At 37.2% G+C, this 9,691-nt stretch overlaps 1 pseudogene; it reads left to right on the top strand.

Annotated features, from left to right (window-relative positions):
• The first annotated feature begins 3,432 nt into the window (after positions 1–3,432).
• LOC149559924 (mitogen-activated protein kinase 14 pseudogene) lies at positions 3,433–8,355 on the top strand (annotated as a pseudogene).
• The last annotated feature ends 1,336 nt before the right edge of the window (positions 8,356–9,691 follow it).

Raw genomic sequence — 9,691 nt, 5'->3', positions numbered from 1 at the left:
TCAGATCGATAAAAAAAATACCCAATTTGCAAATCGGTGCCTTCGGCTACTGGTTTGCAAAAAAATTTTACCTCATGGTCGACTATGGGCCAAAATAGGTGTGCTTATAGTCGATTTTCACCAGTTTAGCATTCTGGATGCAATGGAGAGGTTAGATCTGATGCTGGACGCTCTTAATTTCTGCAGCACTCTAGATTCAGGTTGAGGTGATGAAGCAAGCAAGAGGTCTTGAATGACTTGTGATGAGAAAGTCTCCAAGCTCTGATACCATGTAAGAATTTACCTAAGTGAAAAATTTACCCAAGAACTATGAACTCAAACACAAGCACAACTGTAAACCAAGATAGAGTATGATCAGAATAACAATGTTTTCAATAACTTGATACAAGAGTACACTAGGAGTGCCTGATTATAAAGGCTACAGGAGAGCTTCTAGAATGCATAGAAGTTAGCATCATGATATGTCATACAACCAAGCACATGTCCACCAGATATGGATTATCCTCCATTAAGCACGAAAGTAAGTGCGGTGATGAGAGGATAAGCCTAGAAGGTTAGGACATGCAAAACAATGTTGTAGACACCATGTGCTCAAATAGAGTTGCATACTCCTATGTTGTCAATGTTGGCACTAAAAATTGCACGGTCAATTTTGAGCACTTTTGAGAAAATTAAGCCCTATAAACGCTTTTAAGTGCATATGTACCCGGCTATACTTTTGTGCCCCAAGAGGTGTTTAATGTTTCTAACACCTTGCATTTGATGCATCCATGAGTTCCATGATGTTAAATTATCATTCCGAGCTATTTGGCGAAGTCCTGTTTTGAACAGATGTTAAATCTGCATTTTATCCTAAGTGTTAGATAGCGACAGAAGGCCATGTTTGCACCTGAATATCTTGAACCCAGAAATGTGTCATTACTTACTGCTTTGGGATTATCTAATATCCATACCTAAGAACCTATGTTTCAGATTTCAAGTTGTTTTGAGTTCATGTGATTAGGTTTTGAATCCCTCAAAGTTGGTCAGTTACTGTTTTCATGCATTTGCACTTTGTTCATATTTTAGAGAAGCCCTATTTGATGTGTTATAACTTTTGACCAGTTGACCTGAGTGCTAAAATTTCTTTTGTGTTGTATTATAAATGTCAGAGACTTTCCATGCTTCAATTTTTAAGTCTTGACGAATCCGTTTGATCAGTTTTCAAATGCGATTCCCAACGCAATTTATGACCTTTTACTGGTGTCAGCACTTGCAAATTTATCAATACCCCTGTTCGTGACGTTATAACTTGAAATTCGTGATTGGCAAGATCGAACGGTTTGTTCCCCTATACTGTCCACTAAAAATTCTACAAGTGTGCCAGTTTTTAGAATTTGACGAATCCGTCTTCACACTTTACCATGTCAATTCCATTTGCAAAAATTACTTTTTGTCAATGTTTCCAATCTGCAAAATTTCCAGGTAGCCCACTTTGACTGCTCGCCATTTGCGTCCTGTTATTTGCCATGAGCCCAAATCATAGATTCATAATTTCCTCGTGACAGAGAACCAACGCCCTAGTTTTCATTTCCCCATGTGCTCATTTGCCTGGTTTTCCAAGCCGATTCTAGAGCCAATTTGTTGTTTTCTGACGTATTTTCTTGCAGGAAGTTCTGAAAGGTCAACTTTAACAGTGAATATCTTTTGACCTCGAATTCTTCATGAGGCAAGATTCAACAGGCTGAAAGTATGTGGAATAGAGATTCAATGTGTCAGTTTTTAGATACTGATTAGATGTTCAGATCAATTTTCAAAGGCAGCCAACTGTCCTCCTGACATCAAAAGTGACATGGTACAAAAAGGGGATAAAAATGAGTTTCTAATGAAAAATCAATGATCGAACTTGATTCTAATCAGTTCGAGAGGTCATTTGATTAGTCTACCAGTTCAGTTGTTCGAAAACAAATTTTTTTTTAGTCGGACGCACTTTGGGGTCCGACTGTTTCTATCAGACTGATAAAATTTGGATGCAAATTGAAGTCTTAGGAATTGAAATTAATATGGAGATAAAGAGAAACATTGAGAACCAAATTATTAAAATCTTGGCCTTGCTTGGTGTTGGAGGTAGGCAAACAAATGAGAACATGTGTACTCTCCTAGATGATGTTTGTTAGGAGGTATGATCTGACAGATAACATTGCGAGTGTTGTTTGATATGAATGCATATGCACAGTGACATCTATTATCTAAATTCTAAACTATTGGATGTGCGCCGAGAAGACATTGAGGGAGGCTCGAGATTGAAATTTTGAAAGGCCATGTAATCTGAGAGTGAACTAGATGGGATAGACTAGAGACATCCTTGACTGAAGGAAGTAAAGTGAAAGCTCCTTGGATTCAAACTATGGTCAAGCTAGAGTATTAACAATATGTAGAAACCGCAGCACCCACGAAGATGCTCACCAAATAGAGGAATCTTCCTTACCATAGTAAGCAACTCACGTAAAACAAGAGCAAAGTCTATGAAGAAGAGAACCCCAGCACCAGATAAGAAGGGAGCCGACAGTTATAAAGACTATTAATGCACAGGCAGAGCCATCTCCACACAAGAAAGCTGCCCACCCAAACAAAAACCAAAACTCACACGTCAAAAGGAATAGAGCATGAAAGCTTATATTGTAAGAGCTAGAAATTCCCTCTGGCAGTTGGGTAGGTTCGATTACTACCATGTTTGGCTGAAAGAACAGTGATGGGCACCATGATTTCTTTCTTTGGAGTTGCAGTAGGTACCGTGAGCAGAACAGGGGGAGACCCTACAATAAACAAAGAAGGCATCTTGAAAACCGCAACTGTCCACGCCAATGAAACAAAGCTCCATGCAGTCAAAGACTCGCTAATGTCAAGGAGGAGTTTTTTTCATGCACCAAAGAAGTTGAAAGCCATCAGTTAAACATAACACACCCAAACAGGGGAGTCGACAGCAGGATTAAAGGTAGGCAAATTCGAAATTTAAAAAAATGCATGATAGTGATAGGAGAAAGAGGCGGCATAAGAAGAATAGGGGACTCCATCACAAAGGGAGCCTGCATCAATAAGAAAGAGCAGACTGTCGTTTAAAACATAGGCACATTGGCAATAATAAAAGGTGTCTCACAGCAAGAGCTCACGTTGATAAGGAGCTCACATCGTTTGAAGACCAAGCCACCAACATGGAGAAAGAAGTCTACAGTTGCAAGAACAAGATGTCTGCACACTCAAATGATTTTGTCTAAAGTTGGCGCAGATTCAGAGGTTGATGCTAGGCAATGATGCCCAAAAGAGAGGAACCCGCAGACTTGAAGAGAAGTTGTTTTAATGAAAAAGCTATAGCAAACGTGAAAGGAGATCCACATTTAAAAAAAAAAAAGATGCCATAGGAAAAAAGCTCACCCACTGTTTAACCTGTAGTCCATGAGTTTGCAAGGAGAGAGATGGCTCACCCAATGGGAAAGGCACTCCGACAGCAGATACATCCATGACAGGGACGACATCCATCAGGTTGTTGCTTGCATAGTGAAAGAGAAAATGCAGTCAGAGAGTAGTTCATGTCGTGAGCAAGGCACAGAGCAGGGAAAAGGTATAAAAGGAGCTTAATCCCACATTCATAGTGTGGATGTTATTTTCAATATATAAATAGAAAAGTGCTCACCACTTGAAATGTCTTGAAGACACGGAGTCTTTTGTGGTCATAAAAGGCCACTTGAGGGTCCCAGTCGATAGTAATGCTCGGGTAACATTAGCAAAACAAGTGCAATTTTTTATGCAAAAATATAAGTACGCTAATGTGGCTCCCAGAAACCCAGATCGCACAAGATGATGCCATGTGGCGGATATCAATAGGGGCTCACTTCCCTGGAATATGAAGTTGCACCTGACATAAAATATGCAGGAAAGTGAAATTTGGACACGTGGCAAGTGGGTCCTAGCTGGCGGCGAGGTGACGATCAGGTGCAACTTGTGAGGATATGTCAGATCGTGACACGTGTCACAATTTGATGGTCGGTGTAATCTCGCATTATGGAAATGTGAGGGGGATAAATAATGCAAGAAAGCAGGATTGCGACATGTGGCACTGGGTCCCTGCAACACTGACATGGCACTGATCAGCCAATCAGAGGCTACCACGTGGCAGAAAGGTTGGTCAACTGAAGGTTGACCTAGATTGAAGGAGAGGGAAATATTAAAGAATAAAAAATAGTAATATTTCATTATTATTTTTATAAAAAATAGTTGATGTGCATCTCTTTAAAACTCAAATGAGGCTCTTTTCTAAAGTTTAAACTTTAGAAACTTTTAAATTTTTGAAAATGTCTTCAGTGCAAGCCTGAACTTTCTAGCAGAGGAGTCATTTTCAAAATGACTTTTAGGAGGTTTTCGAGAGTCCAGATAGGTGATGTTATATATCATCGAAATTGAGAGAAGACGAACTTTTCGATTCTGGAGTCAATTTTTGCATAGGTATTAGTCTGTTTGAGGTATGCAAGGTTTTCTATAAGGTACCTGAATTGCAACTATTTTTAGACCAGGAAGTTTAGTTGTCATTTTTGGAAAGTTAATAGCTTGAAAATGGGTAAAAGACAAGGAGAATTCAGATGGGGGCATCTCTGAGTTAGTTAAAGAAAGTTTTATTAGCATTTTGATGAAAATCAGATATTTAGCAAATAAGGGATTTCATCATTCAGGAGGGGATATTTTGCAAATCAGTTACAAGGCAATGATGAAATCAAATCAGATCAAGATGGAGAAGAAAGGATGAAGCTTTCAATTCCCAGAAGATTGAATTTCAAGTGGACACTTGTCAAGTAAAGATCAGATCCAGAAATTCTTTCTCTTCTATATCATTCTTTCTTTCTGTCATTTTGAAGGGTTCCAGGTTCTGGGAAGAAGAAGTTCATTACTGTGATACCATTAGGGATTCCAGTTTTTGCACTGTGAGACCATTGGTTCCAGTATTTTGACATGTTTCCATGACTGTGACACCATTTTTCTTCAGCAAAACTCTCATGTGAATAGAATTGTAGAGATAATATAGATAGTTCTGAGATATTAGGTTGTTTCATGTTTTAATTTTATGCATCTGATTGTATAGTTTCAAGGAAATGAATACATATGAGTAACAATTTCACTAGTTTTGTTCTTGTTCTTGTCTCTTGTCTCAGCAATTTGTAAGTCTTAAGTGATTTTGGAACAAAGATTTGAGACTCATTTGCATCCCTTTCAGGTTGTATGTTTAATGTATTTTTCTATTGGGCCAAATAGCCAAGTAAATGCTTGATATGTTTAAACAAGGTTACTAGTTGTTTGAGAAGGATATTTCATGAGAATGAGACCTGAATGAACACTGATGTCTGAATCACAAGGTGGTTGGATAGATCTAATGTCTGGGTATATGAGATACGTCCTGATGTCACAGATGTATGTTTTGAATTCATGGAATTGCCCAATGGATTAGGCACTGATCAGTTATAGGATAACTGGTTATACTGTTGCATATTTGAGGTTTTGTTGAATCAACATCTTTAATCAAATGAATTTCCCTTTCGTGTTGAAGAGCTATAAACAAAATGCACTCACTCAGCTTATGAATTTCACTATTTTGCATCTAGCTACTGCAGATATATTTTATTTCATAAGTTATTAGGAGAAATAAGGATTTCTATCTACTTTGTATTAGATTCAGTGTATGCTTTGATAACTGGTACCATATAAGGAATCTATAGGTTGACCTGCCTAGGTTTTGCAAAGCCTGAAGTGAAGAAGGAGTATAGCCTTACAGTTGGCTTGGTGTCTGAACGGATGTGTTGATAATGGGAGTTAGCTGCCCCTAGATGCATTTTTTTCTCATCAGGGTAATTGGAAATGGGTAACATTTTCAAACACCAACAGTCAAGATGACAAATCACAAGGTGTGTAAACTCCTAAGTGTCTCACAAATAAAAAATAATAAAATAATGCAATATAATTAAGCAATGCATTAACCTAAGTAAACTTAATTAAGTGTAAATAGTAAAGTATGTATTTACACCAACAATTATAAATCAATTCTTTCCAACTGTTGGGACTTAGAACTGTAGCCCTGATTTTGAGTACCATTGAAGAAATCAAGCCCTATAAATGCTTTTTGATGCTTATGTACCTGGCTATACTGGAGAAGTTTATGAGGTTTTTAATGCTTCTAACACATTCCATTCAGTATTCCTATGTGTTTCATGAACTTAAACTACCATTTCGAGTCATTTCGTGAAGTCTCATTTTGAGCATTTGTCAAATCTGCATTTTTGCTTGTGTCAAACAGCAATAGAACCCTGTGTTTGCAATTGAATATCTCGCACCTAGTGATTTTCCCTACTCTAGGAGTATTTAGTGTCCATACTAGAGAACTTATGTTTCATATTTCAAGTTGTTTCAAGTCTATTTGACTACGTTTTGAATCCCTCAAAGTTGGTCTTTTAATATTCTCACGCTGATGTGAATTGCTCAAAATTTTGGAAGGCCATGTTTGACCTATTATAATTTTGATCCAGTTGACCAAAATGAGAAAATTATTTTGGGGTTTCATTTTAGTGGTCGAAGACTTACTATGTTTTCATTTTGAGCTTATGATGAATCTATTTGATCAATTTTCAAACACGATTCCAAATGTAATTTCTAACCTTTTACTGGTGTCAAAAGGAGCAGATTTTTTGGAACCCCTTTTTGTGATGTTATAACCTAAAATTTGCGATAGGTGAGATTGAATGGATTGTACCATTATGTTTTCCTCTGAAAATATTTCAAGTTTGTTAATTTCCAAATCATGATGAATCCTTCTGCACACTTTCCTAGGTCAATTCTATTTGCAAAAAATGTTTTTATCATTTTTTCTAGTCTACAAAATCTGAGTAGGTTGCTTTGACCGCTTTCCATTTGCATATTGTTATTCATCATAAGACCAAATTGTAGACTTATAGTCTCCTCATGATGTAGAATCAATGACCCAATTTTCATTTTCCTAAGTATTAGTTTGCCTAGTTTTTGAAGCAAAATTTGGATGCAATTTATTGTTTTCTGACTTGTTTTCTTGGAGACAATTTTAAGGAGATAAATTCAATGGTCAATATATTTTGACCCAAATTTTTCATGAGACAAGATTTGATAGGGTGCATGAATGCAGAAAAAAGAATCAACGTTTCTAATTTTAGAGCTCGGTCAGGTGATTGTGTCAGTTTTTAAGGCCAGTCAAAGGACCTCCTGGCATGAATTGACGATTTTCATAAACAAGTGAAAATGAGTTTTGAAAGTTGAATCAATGATGCAAATTGATTTTATTCAGTGTCGAATGATCAATGAGTCAGTTTGGCAGTTCAGTCATTTGAAAATGAATTTTTTTTTTAGTCGAACCCACTTTGGGGCTTGACTAAATGGTTATCAAATTACTCAACCATGGGTGAAACAGTTGAGTGGGTGATAGTAAAAATTCACCACACTTCTCTATCTAAATATGATTGGGTTAGAGTTTTCCCTCCAAAAAAAATTAATGGAGCTCTACAGAGGGAGAGTTCTTTACTGAGTATGGAGGAGCTAGTCGCTACAAGATTCAAGGAGTGATAGGAATAGGAAGCTATGGAGTTGTCTGCTCTACTATTGAACACATACTAGGGATAAAGTAGAAATTAAGAAGATAACTAACATATTTGAACATTTGTCCAATGCCACACAAATATTATGTGAAATTAAACTTCTCAGGTTGCTGCGTCATCCTGACATTGTGGACATTAAGCATATCTTGTTACCTCCCTCATAGAGAGAATTTAAAGATATATATGTTGTCCTTGAACTTATGGAGTTTGACCTACATCAGGTTATAAAGGCTAATGATGATTAACACCTGAACATTACCAATTTTTCTTATATCAACTTCTTCGAGCTTTGAAGCATATGCATACAACATATGTGTTTCATTAGGATCCGAAGCCAAAGAATATCCTTGCCAATGCAGACTGCAAGCTCAAAATTGGTGATTTTGGCCTGGCAAGAGTTGCCTTCAATGAAACTCCTACAAAAATATTTTGGACCGATTATATTGCTACAAGGTAGTACAAAGCTCCTACATTGTGCGATTCCTTTTTCTCTAAGTACACTCCTGCTATTAATACGTGGAGTATTAGATGATTTTTTTTTGAAGTCTTGACCGAGAAACCACTATTTCCTAGCAAAAATTTGGTTCATCAGCTTGATTCAATGGTAGATCTTCTTGGCACACCCTCTGTATAAATAATTGCAAGGGTTCGTAATGAAAAGGATAAAATGTACTTGAATGGAATGTGTAAGAAGCAACCTATATCCTTTGCATAGAAATTCACAGGAATAGAGGCCACAACTAATTTGAAACCCACATTAGAAAGGAAAAGCCATGGACATGTTTAAAAAAAAGAGAGCCCACGCATAAAAAGAGCAAGGGCTAACTAGAGCAGAAACTACTAAAGGTGAACGATCCACATTTTGAAGAAAGGGTGAAGAAATGTTTTTTTTTTTTTTCAAATCCTAATAAGGGAGACACCATGCATAAAAAGGGTAGTCCACACATTTTCAAAGGAAGACCATCATGGTAGCCCATGTCCAAAAAGAGAACCCACATAAGAAGAAAAGCCCATGGCATGGGCATGGCAGGAGCATCCACATCCAATGTGGAAGAGTCACCAAATAAAAGAGAGATCCCATGTCAAAATATGTGAAGCTCCACAGAATCAATAGGAATAACTCCATGCAAGGGTGAGCATATAATCTATGTTGGACATGGTTGGAGAGGAGGCTAAAAATTGGCATTTTTTGTCATATGCAAGGCAATATTGTTTTGGAGTTTATCAATTTAGATACAGAATTGGGATGCCTAGTGCAGGGTAGTGGTAGAAGTTTGTCCAAGTATAAAATGATACTTCAAGTGTAAACTCATTTATAGAGGCCTTGTTTAAAACTTAGTATTTCCAATCAATTTAGGAATGGAGCTATGCCTTGGTAAGGGAAGTGTTCTTATTCAGTTGCAAGAGGAGAGCAAGCTGTTGGAGAGCTTCACGTCTTGCTTAGCTATGTAGGTCTTAAATTTTTAATTGAAAGTCCTTACTGAAAAGGCCTATACTAGGCAAGGCATTAGTTTCTTACTAAATTTGTAGTATAGAAGGCAAAAAAGAAGAAACTAGCAAAGCAAACAATCCATAGGCAGTTGGAAGGAGAAGCCACCATTTTTAGAGCAGGGGAGTTTGAGCAGGCCATAGCAGTTAAGGAGAAGCTCTGAGTTTGAAGACAAACTAGCACCAAGAAGGGAGGAGCCTAGAAGGCCTCCATGGAGGAAAACATAGAAGATTTTAGTGGGTTAATCCATAGGTAATAGAGAAAAAGCCATGAAATAACATATATCCCACATTTCTTGTACAAGGGAATATTTTGTTCTTTAAACACAAAAACACATACTAAACATAGTTTTTTAAAGACAATGCATTTTGAAGCCTATCCCATGCATGGGGACCCACCATTCCAGCCAACTAGAGATAGCACTGAATAAATTTTGAAGGAATATGCACTAGAAAAGGGATGATGTTAGCACAATTGGAGTAAACAAAAAAGTTTCCGAAAAAGTGTAGATTTTTGGTGATCTCTATGTCACCACTAGAAAATGGAAAGATTTTCTAGCATG

This window comes from Cupressus sempervirens, chromosome 4 (assembly GCF_028749045.1).
Source record: "Cupressus sempervirens isolate cs-2001-9-10 chromosome 4, ASM2874904v1, whole genome shotgun sequence".
Lineage (NCBI taxonomy): Eukaryota > Viridiplantae > Streptophyta > Pinopsida > Cupressales > Cupressaceae > Cupressus > Cupressus sempervirens.
Note: the sequence above shows the minus strand (reverse complement) of the source record. Positions and strands in the feature narration are given on the sequence as shown.